This window comes from Opisthocomus hoazin, chromosome 3, assembly GCF_030867145.1.
Source record: "Opisthocomus hoazin isolate bOpiHoa1 chromosome 3, bOpiHoa1.hap1, whole genome shotgun sequence".
Taxonomy (NCBI): domain Eukaryota; kingdom Metazoa; phylum Chordata; class Aves; order Opisthocomiformes; family Opisthocomidae; genus Opisthocomus; species Opisthocomus hoazin.
This window is the reverse complement of record NC_134416.1, coordinates 9540347-9560850: the sequence shown is the minus strand read 5'-3', so window position 1 is coordinate 9560850 and position 20504 is coordinate 9540347. Positions and strand designations below refer to the sequence as shown.

At 46.1% G+C, this 20504-nt stretch overlaps 1 protein-coding gene across 1 annotated transcript in view; it reads right to left on the bottom strand.

Moving 5' to 3' along the window:
• The window catches only part of ST3GAL1 (ST3 beta-galactoside alpha-2,3-sialyltransferase 1), a 93363-nt gene extending 73271 nt beyond the window's left edge, over positions 1-20092 (bottom strand). Inside the window, exon 1 of the mRNA XM_075415517.1 lies at positions 19954-20092. The gene's annotated coding sequence lies outside the window, so the exon portion shown is untranslated. The remainder of the gene's footprint in view (positions 1-19953) is intronic.
• Between the last annotated feature and the right edge of the window lie 412 nt (positions 20093-20504).

Sequence of the window (20504 nt, the reverse complement as noted above, 5' to 3'; positions counted from 1 at the left end):
TCACCTACTGATCATATCCCTTCAATTACAAATTACTCATTTCTGAGCGCTGGCATCCATTTTAGAAATACCAGAAAACTATGAAGTGCTTGGCCAATAATATGCAGCTTTTACTACATTACACAATTACCAGCTAAACAACATTAACCAGTTCGGTAAGGCAGGATGGTTTATATCTGGCACATGGCGTATTTGGAAGTTTCTCCACCTCTACATCTGCTGTGGCAACACCATTGGTGGGATGAACTGAGAACAGAGACAAAAAGGGAAAGAATGTCTCTTACCCTACAGTGGGGATACAGATGGAGAGAATTATTACAGCAATTTAATTCAATTAAATGGCAGAAGCTCCAAAGCAAGCTCCAGCACCACATCTTCTTGATGAAGTGGACCCAGGTTGACATATACATTGCTGCAGAGGAGAGACGCAGGAGGGGCACTTTTGCTGAGTGACACAGGGGTAACCATGAGGTTTCATTCCTCCACTAAATCATACATTTGCTTATATGGCTGTACCACTTCAGAGTCACAAAATGGTAGGGTTAGAAGGGACCTCTGGGGATCATTTCGTCCAACAGAATCACAGAATGGTAGGGACTGGAAGAGACCTCTGTGGGTCATCTAGTCCAACCCCTCTACCAAAGCAGCGTCACCTAGAGCAGGCTGCACAGGACCGCGTCCAGGCGGGTCTTGAATATCTCCAGAGAAGGAGAATCCACAACATCTCTGGGCAGCCTGTGCCAGGGCTCCGTCACCCTCAGAGGGAAGAAGTTCTTCCTCATGTTCAGGTGGAACTTCCTTTGCTTCAGTTTGTGCCCATTGCCCCTTGTCCTGTTGCTGGGCACCACTGAAAAGAGTCTGGCCCCATCCTCCTGACACCCACCCTTAAGATATTTATAGGCATTTATAAGGTCCCCTTGCAGCCTTCTCTTCTTCAGGCTGAACAAGCCCAACTCCCTCAGCCTTTCCTCAAATGAGAGATGCTCCAGTCCCCTCATCATTCTCGTAGCCCTCCGCTGGACTCTCTTGAGTAGTTTCTCATGTTTCTTGAGCTGGGGAGCCCAGAACTGGGGATGCTGTACTCCAGACAGGGCCTCACTAGAGCAGAGTAGAGGGGGAGGAGATCCTCCCTCAACCTGCTGGGCACACTCTTCTTCATGCACCCCAGGATTCCATTGGCTTTCTTGGCAGCCAGGGCACACTGCTGGCTCATAGTTAACCTGTCGTCCACCAGGACACCCAGGTCCCTCTCCACAGAGCTGCTCTCCAGCAGGTCAGCCCAAGCCTGCATTGGTGCACTTCTACAATTACATTCATTATTCTGCACTTATTATATGCACTTGTATGGTGCACTTATTCTGGTTGGTATCAAGTGAATCGCAGAACGACAGAACCATTTATGTTGGAAAAGACTGCTAGGATCATTGAGTCCAACCATAAACCGAACACTACCAAGATTACCACTAAACCGTATCCCTAAGCACCATGTCCACAGGTCTTTTAAATACCTCGAGGAATGGTGACTCAACCACTTCCTTGGGAAGCCTATTCCAATGCTTTAAAATCCTTTTGGAGAAAGAATTTTTCCTAATATTCAATCTAAACCTCCCCTGATGCCACCTGAGGCCATTTCCTCTTGTCCCATCACTTATCTACATGGGAGAAGAAACCAACACCCACCTCACTACAACCTCCTTTCAGGTAGTTGGAGAAATTAATAAAGTCTCTCCTCAGCCTCCTCTTCTCCAAGCCAAAACAGCCCCTGCTCCCTCAGCCGCTACTTGTAAGACTTGCTCTCTAGACCCTTCACCAAGCATCAATGCCCATCTCTGGACTTGCTGCAGCACCTCAATGTCCTTCTTGTAGTGAGGGGCCCAAAACTGAACACAGTACTCCAGGTGTGGCCTCACCAGTGCTCAGCAAAGGGGGACAATCACCTCCCTACTCCTGCTGGCCACACTATTCCTGATACAAGCCATGATTCCATTGCCCTTCGTGGCCACCTGGGCACACTGTTGGCTCATGTTCAGCTGGCTGTCGACCAACAACCATCGGTCCTTTTCCATCAGGCAGCTTTCCAGCCACTCTTTCCCAAGCCTGTAGCATTGCACAGGGTTGTTGTGACCCAAGTGCAGGACCCAGCACTTGGCCTTGTTGAACCTCATGCAGCTGGCCTCGGCACATCAATCCAGCCTGTCCAGATCCCTCTGCAGAGCCTTCCTACCCTCGAGCAGATCGACACTCCTGTCCAACTTGGTGTCATCTGCAAACTTACTAAGGGAGCTGTCAACCCCTCGTCCAGATCATTGATAAATACAGAAGAGTAGAAAAGCATGGACCTGTGAAGACGATGATGATGGGACTTTTGTGGACAAAAATACTGAGAGTTCACCACGTGGTTTTCTGGGTTCCTTATACAAAGGCAAACAGGTTTTTGTTCTTAATTTGAACTTCTCAGAGCATCACTCACCAGCTATTTCATTTTGAATCAATGAAGTCTCTTCTCCAGGAGTACAGTCATTAGGTTCTCCAATCTTTGCTGATAGATAGGCAAGGCTTGCACTAGTCATGGCTAACAACTTGGAGTAACTAGCAATAAAGCTAAATTATGCCTTTGATGAAGTAGCAGATTTCCTTACTCATTGTAAAGGAAAATTAAGGGTATTCTCCAGTCAAACAGCTGTGCATGTAACATTTGGTTCAATATGTTTAACATTATAGCCATGATTTCAGTCAGGAAAAGGTGGCTCAGCTCCACAGCAGGAGCAGATGTTTGTATGGGATAACTCCATGAGTGTGAGGAAAACCTTCCCATACCACACCTTTTTGACAATTGTCCCAGAATTCAGTGTTTTTTCTCTATGCTGGGTGAATTATAGGGAGTAGTTATCTTACAGTCCATAAACACAGGACTCTCCACAGTCATCTAAACAGCCTTGTACATATGCTTTGTCATCCTTTTAATTTCCCTTTGCAAATACACCCTGCTAGTCTACCAAGACAGCCATTTACCATCTCTTCCTAAACACAGTAATTAAGACACATAGAATCATGGAATCATTAAGACTGGAAAAGACATCTAAAGTCAGTAAGTCCCACCATCAACCCAACACCACCATGCCTACTAAACCATATCCCGAAGTGCCACATCTACACATTTCTGGAACACCTCCAGGGATGGGGACTCAACCACCTCCCTAGGCAATCTATTCCAATGTCTGACCACTCTTTCAGTAATGAAATTTTTCCTGATATCCAATCTAAACCTCCCCTGATGCAACTTGAGGCCATTTCCTCTTGTCTGGTCACTAATTACTTGGGAGAAGAAACCAATGCCCCCCTCACTACAACCTCCTTTCAGGTGGCTTTAGAGAGCAATAAAGTCTCCCCTCAGCCTTCTTTTCTCCAGACTAAACAGTCCCAGCTCCCTCAGCTGCTCCTCGTAAGACTTGTTCTCTGGAATCTTCACCAGCATCATTGCTCTTCTCTGGACACACTCCAGCACTGTACTTGTAGTGAGGGGCCCAAAACTGAACACAGTACTCCAGGTGTGACCTCACCAGTGCTGAGCAGAGGGGGACGATCACCTCCTTACTCCTGCTGGCCACACTATTCCTGATACAAGCCAGGATGCCATTGGCCTTTGTGGCCACCTGGGCACACTGCTGGCTCATGTTCAGCTGGCTGTTGACCAGCACCCCCAGGTCCTTTTCCTCCAGTCAGCTTTCCAGCCACTCTTCCCCAAGCCTGTAGTGTTGCATGGGGTTGTTGTGACCCATGTGCAGGACCTGGCACTAGGCCTTGCTGAACCTCATACAATTGACCTCAGCCCATTGATCCAGCCTGTCCAGATCAGATTCAGTTACTCATGTCCCCCATGCTTTAGTGTTTATAAATATTAACGGCTTTCATTTCTGTATAGCACTACTGTAGTTGAAAGCTTTGTTGCATCTGAAATAGTCACAACAAAGAGACAGTTATGGGGAAATTAAAGCTGACAACAGGATTCAAGAATAAAATTTTTGAAGAGAATAAGGCCAGCCATCATACAAGGCAACCCGTCTTGCTCCCTGACATTGTATGGATGCATTTAGGTAGTTCAAATGTGGTTCAAGTGCGGTGCTGCAGCAAAATTGTGCTTTGCGGCAATGACAAACATGACTTGTTCATTTGAGAATATGTAACTTACTAGTTCCCATTAGAGCAGCCCTACGAAAAGGTGTATTGCACTTTCCTTTTATCACAGGTATGATATAAACACAGCCTTAAAAATGAGCATGTAGACAATCCAAACTTAAACAAAAGCTATATCAATTTGGGGCTGTAAAGGAGTTGACCATGACAGTCTAAAGGCCACCTGAGCTTTCCCACCCCAGAACAGTATGCTTGCCTTTGGTACTCATCTCAGTGAACACCAGATGAACTTGTGCTCATAAAAATCAATTTTCTTCACAGCAGATAGGCATGCCACAGCCTTTATTCCAGAAACCCCAGTATTTTCAGCTAACAGTTTCACCTCATTCTAGGTTACAGACCTTTTCTTAGAGATGCCACTGATGACCAGAGACCTAGTATACTAGCTTATTTTTACTTCACTGCTAGCAACTCAAGTCACTGCAGGTCATTAGCGAGACTTGTCTGGCTGAACAGCTTCCAGAATTGCAATGAAGTAGCTATTTAATATCCTCAGACGACAGGTACTATGCAAATAAAGAGCACTGTGTTGTACCAAAGCGGGTCCTCTGATTACTATCTCCTATTAGTCCAATAGAGGTAAATGGATTCTAGCCTGAGTTTTCGCAATACAGTTTCCTGGATAAAGAGTCTTTAGTTTAAAATTAACCCTGCTAAACAAGCTATAGTGCACTTAGCTTGACAAAATTAAACAATTAACCTGCAGGAAGCCAAGCTTTTTCATATTTGCAGGTCAGCTGCCTTGAGACAATGTCTAAAGTACAAATAGGCTTTCAGGGCCAGATTCTGGTTTGCTTCAGCATGGTGTAAATCAGGAATAATCCCTTTAGAGATTAGTGGGAGTGAGATCAGATTCATGCTCTTGGAATTAAGCACAAACCATGTGCTTGCTGAGCTTATTCTAATTCTCCTAAGTACAAAGCAGTTCTCCTTCAGCATGTCCCTCTCCCATTCTCAAGCACTCTGAGCTGAGGAGCACGGGAAGTGCTGCTAACACCCAACAGAAGGCATTTGTCATTGCAAAACACTTTTGCCTACAAAGTTATTTAATCAGCCTTGCAATTAAAAACAAACAAACAAAGAAACCCCTTCAAGTTACACAGGCAGAGCAAAGTTGTGTTTAAACTCCCTCCTGACCCCCGAACCATGAAATGAACTACACTCACCACCTTTTACAAGCAACACACACATTCAATTACTTCAATTTACAGCATCTGTCTCTGGTTATGGATATAGATCAAAGGAAAACATAAGCAGAGCTTTTGCCAGATACATGTAACATCCTTAGGAACCATCTTAACAGGAATTCCAGCATTGTTACGAATTAATGCGACGTCGTCTGAAAGTCACTTGTGTCCTTCCCCTGCCACCGTCTCCTTTGAAGGGTCAGGCAATGAAAAGACAAACATGCCAGTCAGTGCCTTGCTTATTTTTAGGTAAAATCAAAACGCACATCATCACCTTGATGAAACTGTGCATCACTGTGCAACTATACCAAAAGGATATAACTGTTGCCATTCATCATGTTTATGATAAGTCCCTGAGAACATCCCAGCTGGAGAGTGCATCTAGAGAATCCTGGTGAAAGAGGCCAAGATAAGTCTCCATCCTATTTAGATCAAGATACAAATCTCACAAGTGATGGGGAACTATGAAGTTACCCACTGAAAGGATAGCATGAGCTTGCATAAATGCTATTCTCATTTGATGTGGAATAGTTTAGACTCTCTGACATGATGCCTACACTGTTCATGTCTCCCAAAATAGCCTACTGAGCAGACTGAAGACACCTTTAATTCTAGATGCCAGCTGTGTTGCTTTGTTGTTTGTTTGCACTTACCCTGTGGCCTTTGAGGAAGAAAAAATGTCTTGTAACAAGCTCACTTCCCAGCAACTCTGGACAGGAAGATGAAATTCAATAGGAGCTACAAGTGGACTGTCAAGGGCTGTCACACCCATGAAAGAATTTCCTTTGAGAAGGGGAGGGTAACTTTGTAAGAAAAAAAAAATTATCTTTATTTACCTTCAGTTGGAATTTTGCACAGTAACGACAGACTTACAACTCTAAGAAAAGTACTCTGCTACAGAGATTGAAGAGTCCTATTGGCTTTGGGTAAGAAAACCACCATCAACAAGCCTGCCTATACAAGTGCCATGTGTTTTAAAGACTATGAGAAGTCACAAACTTTATAAGTCTCATTAAGCAGATGACAGCTTCAGCAATCAATTCAAACACATGTGCTGAGCAACATCCCTGTGCTGACTCAGAGGGAAGCACGCTACCCACACTGTCTCCAAGAGATATTTTGGTCCTGCCTTCAACAATCTCCAGGTAATGAGCAGATCAAGCCCTACTAAGCTCATTAGATATGACAAGTCTATACTCAAGGTTACTGTGCACGGCCCTACTCTCTCTTGGGGAAAGGTGAAACCATCATGCAGCATTTGTCACTGGCGGAAGAGAGGATTAAAAACAAAACACAGCATTTGGTCTGAGATGCAGAAACACCTTATTCTGCTTGGAAGTCAATATTGCTGATGCCAGCCAAAGCGATGCTGCCACATACCTGCTCAGGAGCAGCAATCAGCTCAGAAGACAGCATGGCAGCTGGAAGGGGGGATCTGAAAGATGGATTCTGACAGCTATAAAAGCAAAAGGGTTTTTAATATTCAGAAAAGCGTCAGTGCCCTAATAACAGAATTTCCGCCTCTCAGAGCTACACTTGTCAAAAGAAACCTGATTAGATACAAAAGCAAAAAGGGCATACGAGTTTTGACAAATCAGGAATGGTTCCTTTGTAGAGGTGAGGGCTGGTTGAGAACACGCTTTTCAAAACGAGCAATTCTTATCTTGTTTTACCCTCAGCTTGACCCTTGGGCACTGACAGCAGAATGTCACATTTCACAATGCTGGATGCCAGCAGTGCAAGAACAGGTGACACCAGTTTCAACCGCACCAAGTTTCACCCTGCAGAAGAGCTGTCTTGGCAAAGCCGGCTGGTTTCCTCTGGGAGTGGGAAGGGTTACACACCACCCTGGTAATCCCACCCTCGGTGTGTGCACCTCTGCCAAGCAAGCCTGAAACTCCCACATGAAGAGCAGCAGGCTGCCTCAGGGTCTCTTGTTCCATCTCCAGTCTGTTCCATGAGAAGCTCCTCACTGAGGACACACACTAATACCTTCTACGTATCACAGCCACTAAGTGTCCAAGACAGACAGTAAGGGCATAAAATTTTTACCAGCAGACAAGAGCCAGACTCATAAAATTATTTTCCAAATTCAGAGACATGCCAAAAGCGTGGTTAGTGGCTCTGAGAACATCTCAGGGGAGAGTTACACCTTGATGAAATGCCATTCTCCAAAATGAAGCTGTGCTAGGGTTTTTCCATAAAATACAGAGAACCTCTAGGCTTGCATATGGTAAGATCAATCAGGGAAACGACATTTTGAGCAAAGCTTCTTTAAGGAATTCACAAACAGACAAAAGAAGAAAACAGATGTGTGGGTCCCTGACAGCTCGCCTGAGGAGGAGCTAAGGACTGCCTCCTGCTACACTAACATCTAGCTCTTGGTCAGGCTTGTTGCCACAGAAGAACTGTCCTTTTTCCAAAATAGTAACTTTAAATGGGGCAGACTTCTTAGGATTGTTTGTCAATTAGTATGACGACAGTCCCAACAGACAGAACTTGGGTATTTTAAGCCACAGGAACAAAGGAACATGGACTGGGGTGGGGGAAGCTCTTCTCTGAGAAACAATAAAGGCAGTAACCACACTGAGCAATTCCGGCTTAATCTGGTAGAATTTTAGCTTTACGTAGCATTCTTCATCCAGAGCTTTTACAGGTAAAGGAAAAATGTGTGCCCTTTTAAGCAGGAAGAAACAAAGCACAAATGAGCTCCTCTCCTACACCAGCAGCAGGTCAGATGGCAGCAGAGGAAGGAACGAGCAGCCTTTTCTCCTAATGCTGTGTGAAACAGACATTCCCCTCTGAACGAGCTGGGATGGCAATTCTAACATATCGATTCTTTTTCCATCCAAACCTCCAGTTTTTCCCCCTCTTAAAAAAATCCCCAAATGAATGGCAGTTAAATAGCAACATCCTCTGCCAATATTTACACTCAATTTGTTATCAACAGGAGACCCTCACATTGCAGAGAGGCAACTTACTCTCAACTCCTTTGTTTCACTGCTACTAGCAAATGCTTTAGCCACTTCTGCAATCACTGTATTGCCCTGTCTTTTTCAACAACCCTGTACTTTTTTTTTATTATTATTTTTTTCCTCAAAAGCCAGCATTCATCTCCTGCTCCTTCGCCCTTTGGCCTCACAAGCACATATGTAGCTGCTCGAGGCTTTTTCTGTTTGAAGCATTGGCCATTTTACACACCAGAGTTACAGTGCTTTTGGAGAAGCCCAGGTAGGGCACAAATCAGTGTCTTAACTGGGCATTTACACTCAGCTCTTGTTGGTGTAATTTAGCTGTCCGAATTGTGAGCATTATGTCAAATCACAGCTACACTTGGAGAACCAATATATATATATTGATCCATAGATTTTATTTTCCTGAAAACATCCATAGTTTTAAAGGACCGTTACGAAGAAATAGATATAGGTGTCTCAATTTCTATCACAATAATTTCCTGTAACCTGAGTGAAACTCCCACTTCTAAGAGACCTAAATCACCCCATTTTTCCTCAGTCCGGAATAGGTACCACAGTTCTCCAGCATCCTCAAGTATTTTGTAGAGCACGTATCCTACAGGTGAATGAAACAATTATGGTTTCTCAAAGCGGCCAAAAAGCACCTGCATACTGCACACAAATGTGTATATAGTTAAACAAATCCTATCAAACCTAATCTGGTGGCCTGGGGCAAAGTCTGTCTGTAATCAGAATGCTTTTTAATGCATTTGCTTTATTTGGTTATCTCCTTGCCTTAGCAAGCTAATGAAGTGGCCATTTGAGATGGCAGGATGGCTATGCTCCAGCATCCCCAAGTTTTATCACAGTTGTGTAGCTGCTGCTATTTCACACATCCTGCTACCAAGATACGGGCTTTTCCTCTATCATTTCTGGTCTGAAGCAGTTTTTAATTTTGCATATCTATTTTTGCATATTCTTGCAATATTCACAGGAAATCTGCTACAACGGTCACAGTGAATCAGTGACACTTTATGTTCCTCTGTAAGATCTCAGGAACCAGGCAAGCAAAAGTAGTGCACCAACAGCAACATGGAAAAAGCACCAAACTGCGCAATCCTTGCAGAACTACAGTGATAGAATCATAGAATGGTTTGGGTTGGAAGGGACCTTAAAGATCATCTGGTTCCAACCCCCCTGCAGTGACCAGGGACGTCTTCCACTAGACCATCTTGCTCAGAGCTCCATCCAACCTGGCCTTGAACACTGCCAGGGAGGGGGCAGCCACAGCTTCTCTGGGCAACCTGGGCCAGTGTTTCACCACCCTCATGGTGAAGAATTTCTTCCAAATATCCAGTCTAAATCTGCTCTCTTTTAGTTTAGAGCTGTTCCCCCTTGTCCTATCACTACACATCCTTGTGAAAAGTCCCTCTCCATCCTTCCTGCAGGCCCCTTCAGGTACTGGAAGGCTGCTAGAAGGTCACCCTGGAGCCTTCTCTTCTCCAGGCTGAAGAGCCCCAATTCTCTCAGCCTGTCCTCGCAGCAGAGGTACTCCAGCCCTTGGGTCATCTTCGTGGCCCTTCTCTGGACCTGCTCCAACACATCCATGTCCTTCTTAAGTTGGGGACTCCAGAGCTGGACACAGTACTCCAGATGGGGTCTCATGAGAGCAGAGTAAAGGGGCAGAATCACCTCCCTCAAACTGCTGGCCACGCTTCTCGATGGGCCCAGGATATGGTTGGCTTTCTGGGCTGCAAGCACACATTGCCAACTCATGCTAAGCTTCTCATCCACTAGTACCCCAAAGTCCTTCTCCTCAGGGCTGCTCTCAAGCCACTCTCTGCCCAGCCTGTACTTGTGTTTGGGATTACCCCGACCCACGTGCAGGACCTTGCACTTGGCCTTGTTGAACTGTGTGACAACCTCACTGTAGTAGGCAAAGCAGAAATACAGGTCATTTTTGTTGCATTAGCAGTGCTTTTGCACATCTCTGACTACACTATACACAGGAGTGGCAGACAGTGAATGTCTAAAGCTACTGTCCCATCACTACAGCTTTTCTGTCCATGCAGTTGAAGATTTCCTTTTACTTTCCAGATTCAACATCAAGCTGATTGTCAAAAGGGCAAAGTTTATATCTTTATTGCATAGGAAGATCCAGCTGAAAATGAGGAAGAACTTCTTTCTTTGAGGGTGACAGAGGACTGGAACAGGCTGTCCAGAGAGGTTGTGGAGTCTCCTCCTCTGGAGATATTCAAACCTCACCTGAATATGGTCCTGTGCAGCCTGCTCTAGGTGACCCTGCTTTGGCAGGAGGAGTTGGACTGGATGATCCCCAAAGGTCCCTTCCAACCCCTACCATTTTGTGATTCTGTGCTACTAGAGTGTCCATGCATTTCAAAGGCCAAACTCAACCTCTAGGAAACTGAAAGACTGTCATTTACAGCTGGCAAGACTGGAGCAGAGATCTGAGGTGGGACAGGGCTCGGCTCTCCAAGCCGACTCCAGGTTCTCAGCCATAAGTCTGTCTTCCCACCACCACACACTTGTCCCCAGATGCAAAGTTTAAGTGTCCCTGGGTCCCAAACTCTTGGTTCACTCTGACCTTGGCACACAGAGAATCATACAACAGTTTGAGTTGGAACAGATCTCTAAATGTCATTTAGTCCAACCCCCCTGCAGTGAGCAGAGACATCTTCAACTAGATCAGGTTGCTCAAGAGCCCCATCCAACCTGTCCTTGAATGTTTCCAGGGATGGAGCATCTACCACCTCTCTGGGCAACATGGTCTAGTGTTTTACCACCCTTATCATAAAAAAATTTCTTCCTTATATCTAGTCTAAATCTACCCTCCCTTCGTTTAAAACCATTATCCATTGTCCTATCACAACAGGCCTTGCTAAAAAATGTTTGTCCCCATCTTCCTTGTAATCCTCCTTGAAGTACTGAAAGCCCACAATAAGGTCTCCCCGCAGCCTTGTCTTCTTCACACTGAACCACCCCAACTCTCTCTGCCTGTTCTCATAGCAAAGGCGTCCCATCCCTCTGACTATTTTCATGGCCCTCCTCTGTACCCACTCCAACAGCTCCATGTCTCTCCTGTGCTGAGGGCTTCAGAGCTGGACACAGGACTGCAGGTGGAGTAGAGCAGCACAATCACCCTCCTCGATCTACTGGCTGCACTTCTCTTGGCGCAGCCCAGTATACGGTTGGCATTCTGGGCTGTGAGCACGCATTGGTGGCTCATGTTCAGCTTTTCATCCACAGTATCCCCAGGTCCTTCTTGGCAGGGCTGCTCTCAATCCCTTCATCCCCCAGCCTGTAGTGACAGCAGGGTTGCCCTGACCCAGGTGCAGGACTCTGCACTTGGCCTTGTTGAACCTCACGAGCTTGACACCAGCCCACCTCTCCAGCTTGTCCAGGTCCTTCTGGATGGCATCCTATCCCTCAAGCATGTTAACCACACCACTCAGCTTGGTGCCATCTGCATATTTGCTGAGGGTGCACTCAGTCCTGCTGTCCATGACACTGAAGATACTAAACAGTACTGGTGCCAGTACAGACCTCTGAGGGACACCACTTTCCACTGATCTCCGCCTGGTCATTGAGTCATTGACCACTACACTCTGGCTATGACCATCCAACCAATTCCTCATCCACTGAGCAGTCCTCCCATCAAATTGATATCTGTCCAATTTGGAGAGAAGGATGTTGTGGGGGACTGTGTCAGAGGCCTTACAGAATTCCAGAGAGACAACATCCATAGTTCTTCCCTTGTCCACTGATGCAGTCACTCCATCATGGAAAGACACTAGGTTGGTCAGGCAGGACTTGCCCTTGCTAAAGCCATGCTGGCTGTCTCAAATCATGGCCCTGTCCTCCATGTGCCTTAGCATAACTTCTAGGAGGACCTGTTCCATGACCTTCCCAAGCATAGAGATGAGGCTGACAGGTTGGTAGCTCCCAGGGTCCTTTGTACCCTTTTTAAAAATGGGTGCAATTTTTCCCCTTTTTCCAGTCACTTCGCCTGACTGCTGTGTCTTTCCAAATATCATGGAGAGTACCACGCAGATACCATGGAATGTACCAAGAAATACCATGCAGAACAAAGCCTGGCAGAGACAGGGAAAAGGTGAGAGCTGTGGAAATAGTCTGTTCTCCTCTAGCAAGGAGCAGTTGTGGAAGTAGAATTGATGAGAGGAAGAACACATGCAAACATGCAAAAGAGGGACAAAAACCACACAAGTCTATGAGAACAGCAGGCCTGAAGGACATTTCAACGTCTCCTCAGGAAGGAGAGAAATGGAGATCAAACTAGGAAAACTCCCTCTGAAGCCCTGAAGCAGCTCTGAGTATCTTACACATCATATTTTATGGACACTTCAAGTCACCAAGTTGCAGACATCAGAATAACATCAATGAAGGCAAGTTTTTTTGCCTGGAGACAAGATCCTGAAGCAAAGCTGTATCCTTTGGCCCCACAGCTGTGCCTCCTGCCCAGGCTTTCCCTGTGAATCCGTTACAGGGTCCCCAGTTACATGGGTAAGCCACATCATCAGCATTTCTGGCAGTCCAAAAGAGAGGAGCTGTCTTTTGCCAAATTTCTGAAGCAACCCCACACTACTCCTCCAAATAATTTTCCTCCTCTTCGCACCATGGAAGAGGACTTCCATTTCCATATATCTTGTAAAAGCCACTTTACATTTAACTATTCCTTTCCTAAGCAAGAGAAGTTTTTGCAAGGGTTGAACTACTAACCTTTCAGAAAGGTTAGTAATGCAGTTTTTCCTTGTTTTTCCTGCATTGCCATTACAGCGTAATCTCCAGAGCTTGAGAGATAACTTCATCATAACTTGCTTAACTTCATTGCAAAGGTTATGGCATTCTCAGCTGCTGAACTGTATGTGCCTCCATGTTCCACGTGCAAACGTAGCATCAGCCTGCTTTGTGTTTCCACCCGTGCTACTGCTTGATCACCTAGTGATACTAGGTAGCCCTCAGCATTAACATTTGCAGTCTGATACTGAACTTCCGTTAAAGGGATACAGGGCAGGCAAAAGTTCATTTGTGCTTTTCAGGGTGAATTTTCAGGCTAGAATTAAGCCTAAAACTGTTTGGGAAAAACAGCAGGTCTGTTTGTAAGATGCAAAGGTAAAGCCACAGAAGACCTGATCATAGTCTTCGCTTCCCAGCAAGAGCAAATTTTATCTGAAGGGAAAAAGCAGAGAATCTGGTAGGGAGAAAGAGGAGAGATCAAGAAGGAAGGCTTCTAGTTCTACTAAGCATTAGACCAAGAAGCAGGAGAGATCCTTTCTTTACTTAAAATGCAGAGAGCCGCCCCTGAAAAGAAAAGCTGGGTGAACCTTCAGAAGAATAACAACGTTTTCAAAAATAGTTTCAGAGACAAGAAATAAAAACCCAAATTCAGGTATAATATCAGTATTGCCATTGCCTGACATGAACAGTGTTGATGCAGGTCATATGAAATTCAGAGCAATCATTCCAACATTTCCAAAAGCAAACTTTCTTCTTGGCTCTTAAAATGAGTAATTTTGACTACCTGAGAGTTTGAAATGGACCTGAAATTCAGATTAAGTAAATCAAAAAGCAAGAATGCCTCAATCCATCAAAACTATAATTATCTTGACCTGCCTTTATTTAATTAAGATTTGCTTCAATTCAGTATAAACCAGTATTTTTCTCAGTTTCATCACCAAAAAAAAAAAATCTAAGTCAGATCATCTGTACAAACTGATTTAAATCAAGGTCTAATAAGAGAAAACCTTAGGTGTGTGGAGCAATAGTGTTAGCAGCTAAAGTCTCGCACTAACGCGGGCTGCAGCCTGTGTACCTGCCCAAGGGCAGGTAATGTAAAAGGCGTCACCACATCCCATCAGACTAAAGGAATTTAAGATACAGGCATGGATGCCCTTATCACACCCCAACAGCTTTGGATGTATTGTAGGGTATCATAAAAGAGACAAATAATGTAAGGTCAGCACCAATTCAAGTTGCAGGTAGCCCTATGCCATGTTCTTCACACACAACTTCATTGTAACTGTGTTACAATGAAGTAACACAGGTCTCTGCTTCAAGACTAATTTCAAAGGACTGTCTGTAGGACCCAGACCGGTATGTTTCAACCCAAATATTCTGACAACTTCTTCCAACTTGATCTATGGTTTTGCGTGCCAGGATGTAAAGAGGTACCTTAAAAGTCCAAATCTGGCCATGTGTAGCATACACTGAATTTATGCTGAAGAGAGGGAACTTGACGCCTACCTAAAAAAACTGCAGGTAATGCCTTCTGCTTCCCTGGCAGGGTCATATTAACTGAGCTGGCAGATTTGATAGAATTAGATTTCTTTGTCGAGCTGGTACAGCACCGTGATGTGTCAGCACACACAGCGTTTCAGATATGTAAGATTAAGTCATTGATTAAAGATCCAGCCTCCAAAAATAATGTAGTGTCCTTTAAAAGGAACAACCTTTGTTTTGTGTTGGTGTACCACTGGTAAGAAAAATTTAAAAATCTACTGATCCTAGGAAAATGTCAGTAGCAATTATCTAGTCCAGAGACATTTTAAAACTGCATCCAATTTAATACTTCAGCTTCACTGTGCTGATTTTTGCTCTGCAGAACGATCCTCCAAAGCAATGGATAAGGATAGATCTGGCTCAAGGGAGTTTTAGGGATACCCAGAGTATGCGTGGTCACCTCCATGCCAGCAGCTGTCCTGTGTCAGGCACCAGCAAGGTGGGGAAGGTCACATTTGGACCCTGTGGGCCCTGACCACAGCCACTCACTCCTTCACTCAAAATCTTTGGGGCAGAATGCTAAGTAGGACAGAGCCTGCAATGAAAACTGTTGCTGGGAGGGAGGACTTTCAAAGAAGTGGAAAAGCCACTACGAAAAACAAAGGCTCAGTCGAGATGATGTCCTCAGAGCAGGAACGCTACACTCCAAACATTTGTCACCAGATGCAGGGTACAACCATTTACGTTGTGCCTTTTGTGCACTCTGCCATACCTCGCGATCGGCCAACAGAAACAGTGGAGATTTTAGGAGGTTTACAGATTTCCTGAAATAATACAGCCCCTCTCTGCCCAAAGGCTTTGTCATCTTATACGCAGGGCACAAGTCTTCTCCCAGAAGGACGCGCATGTCAGTCCAGATGAAGCAACTTAATCAAGAGCACTTCAAAGCGCAGCGGAGCCATGAACGAATTGCTTTCCGCCTTCCTTTCCCCCTAGAATTGCATTTTAACAATTACTACAGTCTTTACAATTGATGACATCCTTAATTTTAACTCACACTTCAGAGCCAACTTCTACCAACATTACTGGGATTTTCTCTCAAAGAGAGCTCCCTGTCCGCCAAAGCCCCCCATTTTCCACTCTCCACGGCTATTTCACAGCTGTGGGTGCTGTGCAGCCCTGATTTACAGAAGATTTTCAAAGCCTTACAGGACATTTTCCACAAAGTGACTTGAGTTTGCTACTTATAAAACAGAGCATGGGACACTCAGCACCCGTGGAAAGAGGAGGTCAGGGCAAGGGTGGGAAAGGTGACCAGAAGGATGATGACAGTTCCTCTGTGGCTCCTTCTAATGAGTGGCAGGGGGGCCCAGAGCCCTTACCAGAACAAGGGGAGTCACATGCAGTAGGAGACAACTTGTCTCTAACAAACTTCGGTTTTAAATAGAGGCCATTTAGGCTGATAACATAATCTATATCATAAATTGAAGGTTAGTGCCCACAAAGCGTATCTAGCTCCCACAGGGTCAATTCAGTTGACAAACACAGGTTTCAGATGCCACTGGAGATCCGCTAGACATCAAAGCCACCTTCCCAATGTCTCAGACATGACAGAGGTAGTCAGAGACTCACTTCTTTCTGGACCAGCTCCAGAAGGCTGGGACAGAAAGGTCAGGGCAGTTCTCACAGCACTAAGGGACTATGGTTAAGAAGCAAAGATCCCTGAAGCCTGGTATGAGATTCACAGATCCGTGGAGCAGATACCTGTTGGGTGATAGGGCACAGATACCATCTGGGTGATGAGTTGAATCAATCTTCAGACAACAGGCTAGCCCAGAAAGGGATGCAGAACTGGTCTGAATAGGCTGCAAAGGCATTTATCCATCTCACCAGTGTGACCAGGCGTGCTGTGCCTGCCAGGACTCGAGAGGCAGATGGGAGTTACCACCTTCCTAGGCCAGCAGAAGCCTGCACTTGTTGCCTGCTGACACAGGCACTGTGTCTCAGCAGTAAGTAAGTAAATGCAAACATTTACAACAGCAATTCTGTCTGAGTCTCTTGCATTAGTCATAGTGCTCAGGAAACATCTGTGTAGGACAAGGAAGTTTATCAGTGTTTTAAGTAATACCACTCTAGGACTATCTGTCAGCTCACACCTCTAAGTTATTTTTAACTTGCATACCTCTGACTTACTTGGATTTTCATCTAGCAGCTAACAGGCATAACAAACGTGACAGACAGGCTTTGACGCAGTTGGGCAGAACTATATCCGTCAGAGGGGCAAAGGTATCTCTGCCACACTTTGCCTTAGTCAGTGGAATTTACACCCATGTTTCAACCTATATCAGTAATCTCAGATCAGTCAAAAATGTGGCTGCTTCTCTTCTCCTTGCAACCTGGATTGTATGCAGGCTGTTTACCAAATACTGTCTAGCAATATTGATATAAAAGTTGTTAGTATAAAGCTAACTGAGGTTGCACTCAAAGGTTGCACCAGAATACCTTGGAAGAGGGGCTACCTATACAAATAATTCTTCCACTTCAGAAGTGCTCCAAGGTGAAAACAAATCGCTTCCGGATGCCCAGGTTAGTCATGCTCTACGCCAGCATTGTATTGCCTTTGAAAGAAAGAAAGAGCTGTGCTGCAAGGGAAAGACAAGGACAGGAAGAAAGAAATTTATCTCCTGCTTCACCGATTCATCTGTCTACAGCGGTGTACTGATAGTCCTGTGCTGCCTTCTGCAAAGTATGGAAGATCTAGAAAATTAATTGTCTGCTATGAGAAAGAAAAAAGTTACAGAAACTCTACATATAGCATCTGATAGTGTTGAAACACAAAAAAAATGCATCCTAATTCAGAGTTCCCTCAGCCAGTGCCACGAAAAGCTCCACCAGGTGGTGGGAATAACAGCACTTGAAAAATGCTCCGGAGCTGGTTTTACTCTTGCTTCTTTGCTTTCAAAAGCACATTTCTGCATGCTTTTGAAAATACTTCTAAAAGAAGCTCCTAATAAAAACATGTTACTACTATCATTTAGCAGCAGCATTTGCAATGCACTTGGCATAAAAGATCCTGTTATAACCTAGAAGATGGAACTGCCACCTGCAAGACCCTAATTTCGCCTTAAATTACTCCTGGGTTTACATAAACAGAAAAAAATTGATAAGCAGATACAAAGTCTTATATAAAACAATGTTTAATTTTAAAAGCTACCTTCTGCAGCTGAGATGCCATCACTGTTATTAATATCACCAAGTTTGGAAGAAAAACTGCAAACAAGGCTGCAAGTTCCTTTCTGGTTGGGATGTGTGAAAAAATCCTACAAACAGGACAACCTGCTGTCTCCACTGCACAATCCGCCTGTACACCAAGTGAGCAAGCCAAAAGAGTAAGGAATTGGAATTGCATTTTTCTCTTCTTTCTTTTTTTTTAGAGACTATGCTCTTAAATGCTACTAACAGAAGGGTAAAATAAATGCGTATTAGACAGAACTGTACTTTAAAAATCTAGTGCTAGCTTTAAAGCTGTTTTGGCAGGACCATAGACTGATATTTTGTTGATGCACAGGATTTAAACCTGCTGCCACTGAAGTGTTACCCTACTGTAGCACCAAAACAGAGTAAACCAAGTGAGAAATTGGCAGAGGAACAGAGCACTAAGTTCACCATAGGACTACACTGGGGTTTTGTTGTTATCAGGATAATTTAGAAAACAAGTGCCTTTAACTAGTAAACAAATCCACCTTTTTCATTTGCATCCAACCATTACCTCCTCCACCCCCAGCCGCTGCCTGAACACTCCTTCAAACATATTAAAAACTGCCAGGTTCCCAAATGAGCCCAGAAAGGGCCTCAAGCACAGCTGTGCCCTGCAGATAACCATCCAAGAGCGGGAAAGGACCCAGGGCCAACCCCAACTCCTTCTAATGCAAGATAAGCTCTGTCGAGGCACTACAAGCAGCGGGCAGAGCAGCGCTGGCTTGGGATCGAGCCATAAGAATTGAGGAGGGGTGCGGAAGGGACTGGCTGGCATGGATGGCACAGGACGCTGTGGATGTAGAGATCCAAGTATTTCCAAGCAGATGCTTGACACGGAGCCACTCTGCCAGGTAAAGCCATGTAAATAATACACAGGAGGAGCATGCTGCTAATTGAGCATCTTTCGAACTGCCAAGAGGCAGGAAGACTCCAGTTAAAGGCGACTCTTCATTTTAACTTGTGGCACTGAAGAGCACCAACATAAATGAACTCCTGAGGCCAGGATCAAAGTAGAACAGGGACTTTCTTTTTTATATCCTTGAATTTCCTGTCTCTCCTCCACACTGAAATTTAATTTCCTTTTCAAAGGGAGCTTTCGGAGCTTATGAAAATTGACCCAAAAGATTACAAGGGCTTTGTCACCCTTCCAATCTCTCTGAAAGATCCATAATTAGGGAGGTTTTTTCCTTTAACATGCATGCCCAGCAGGCAAATATATAATTCAGACTTACAATTGTACGAATTAGTTATTTCAATGTATTGGCTACATGCAAGCCCAACCGTTACAAACAGCTAAAAAATATTCTCAAAAGTAAACATGCATCAAGGCATTTTTTTTACTGGTTTGTTTTCATTTCTGCCAAGACTAAAAGCAATCACAGTAACGATCTGGGATCTATCTTTGCTGTAAAGATAAATATATCAGGTGTGATAAAAACATACCTAATACCCAAACTGCTGACCTCGAAGATTAGTTATTTATACTCGCCTGGAAATTAATTCTGCAAGCAGAGATATGTGAGCGAGTACCTAACATAGCCAGTCTGCTTTTTCCCCTCTAATACCGGCTTCCCTCTCGCCGCACAGCCTAGCCGAGGGGTTGGGGAATCCAAATACAATAAAAGCAATCAGGGTGCGGGACTCCGCCAGGTCCCTCCCGCCGCTCCCCCGCCTGCCAGCGCCCACCCAGCAGCAGAGCGGCAGGACCGGTCCCCACGGAGCGGGGGATGCCGTGGGGCAGCCCCCTCTCCCCCTCACCCCCCACCATCGTCCGGAGGTGCGCGCCTTGCTCCGGAGCCCAGCCCGGCACCCGCAGCCTCTCCCTCCACTCCCCCCCCCCCCCCCCACCGGGGAAATCCCGGCTGGAGGGGGCGAAGCCTCCCCGCTCCGGAGCGCCCGCCGGAGGATGCCGCAAGCTCCGGCAGCGCCCCTGCTTCTCAATAATCACAATAATAATTATTTAAAAAAAAAAGCCCAACAACTTCGCAGCCGAATGAAGAGCTGGAGGGGAGCGGAGGCTCCCGCCTCGCCCTGCGCGGCACCGGGAGGACTCGCAGGTACGCGGGGAGGAGGGGGGTGGCGGGGGGTCCCGCGGTACTCACGGCGGGGCGGGGGGGGCCGGCGGGCCGCCAAGCCCCATGGCCAGGGAAGGGCGGGCGGTCGCTGGTGCCGGTGCTGCCGCCTCGCCGTCTGCCTGCGCTGCCCGCGGAGCCTCTCCGGCGGCCCCGTCCCTCCCCTTCCCTCCCCGGCCGGGCTTCCTGCCCGCTCATATAGCTCGCCCCCAGCCACGTGGACGGCGCCGGGGGCCCCGCCGGCTCCTCCTCGCAGCCGGGCAGGGCGGTGCCGGGGCGGGGGCGAGCCCCCCCACCCCCCGGGGCCGCTGAGCGGGGCTGCCGTGTCCCGGGGATGGCGGAGTGGGGGGTTCGCGGCTGCCAGCCCAAGGCTCCCCCCGAGCGGTGACGCCCCTGCTCCCGACGGGAGGTCCCTAGAGGGTCGCCACCCTGGAATACCTGGATTGTCACCACCACCCCCCCGCCCCGAAACTCCTGCGGCTGATACCGGGCTGCGCGGATCCCGCAGGTGATGGCAGCGGGGAAAGCGGAAAGAAATGCGGTGCTTCTCGGGGGAGCAGTCCTGCACTGCTTCGTTAATG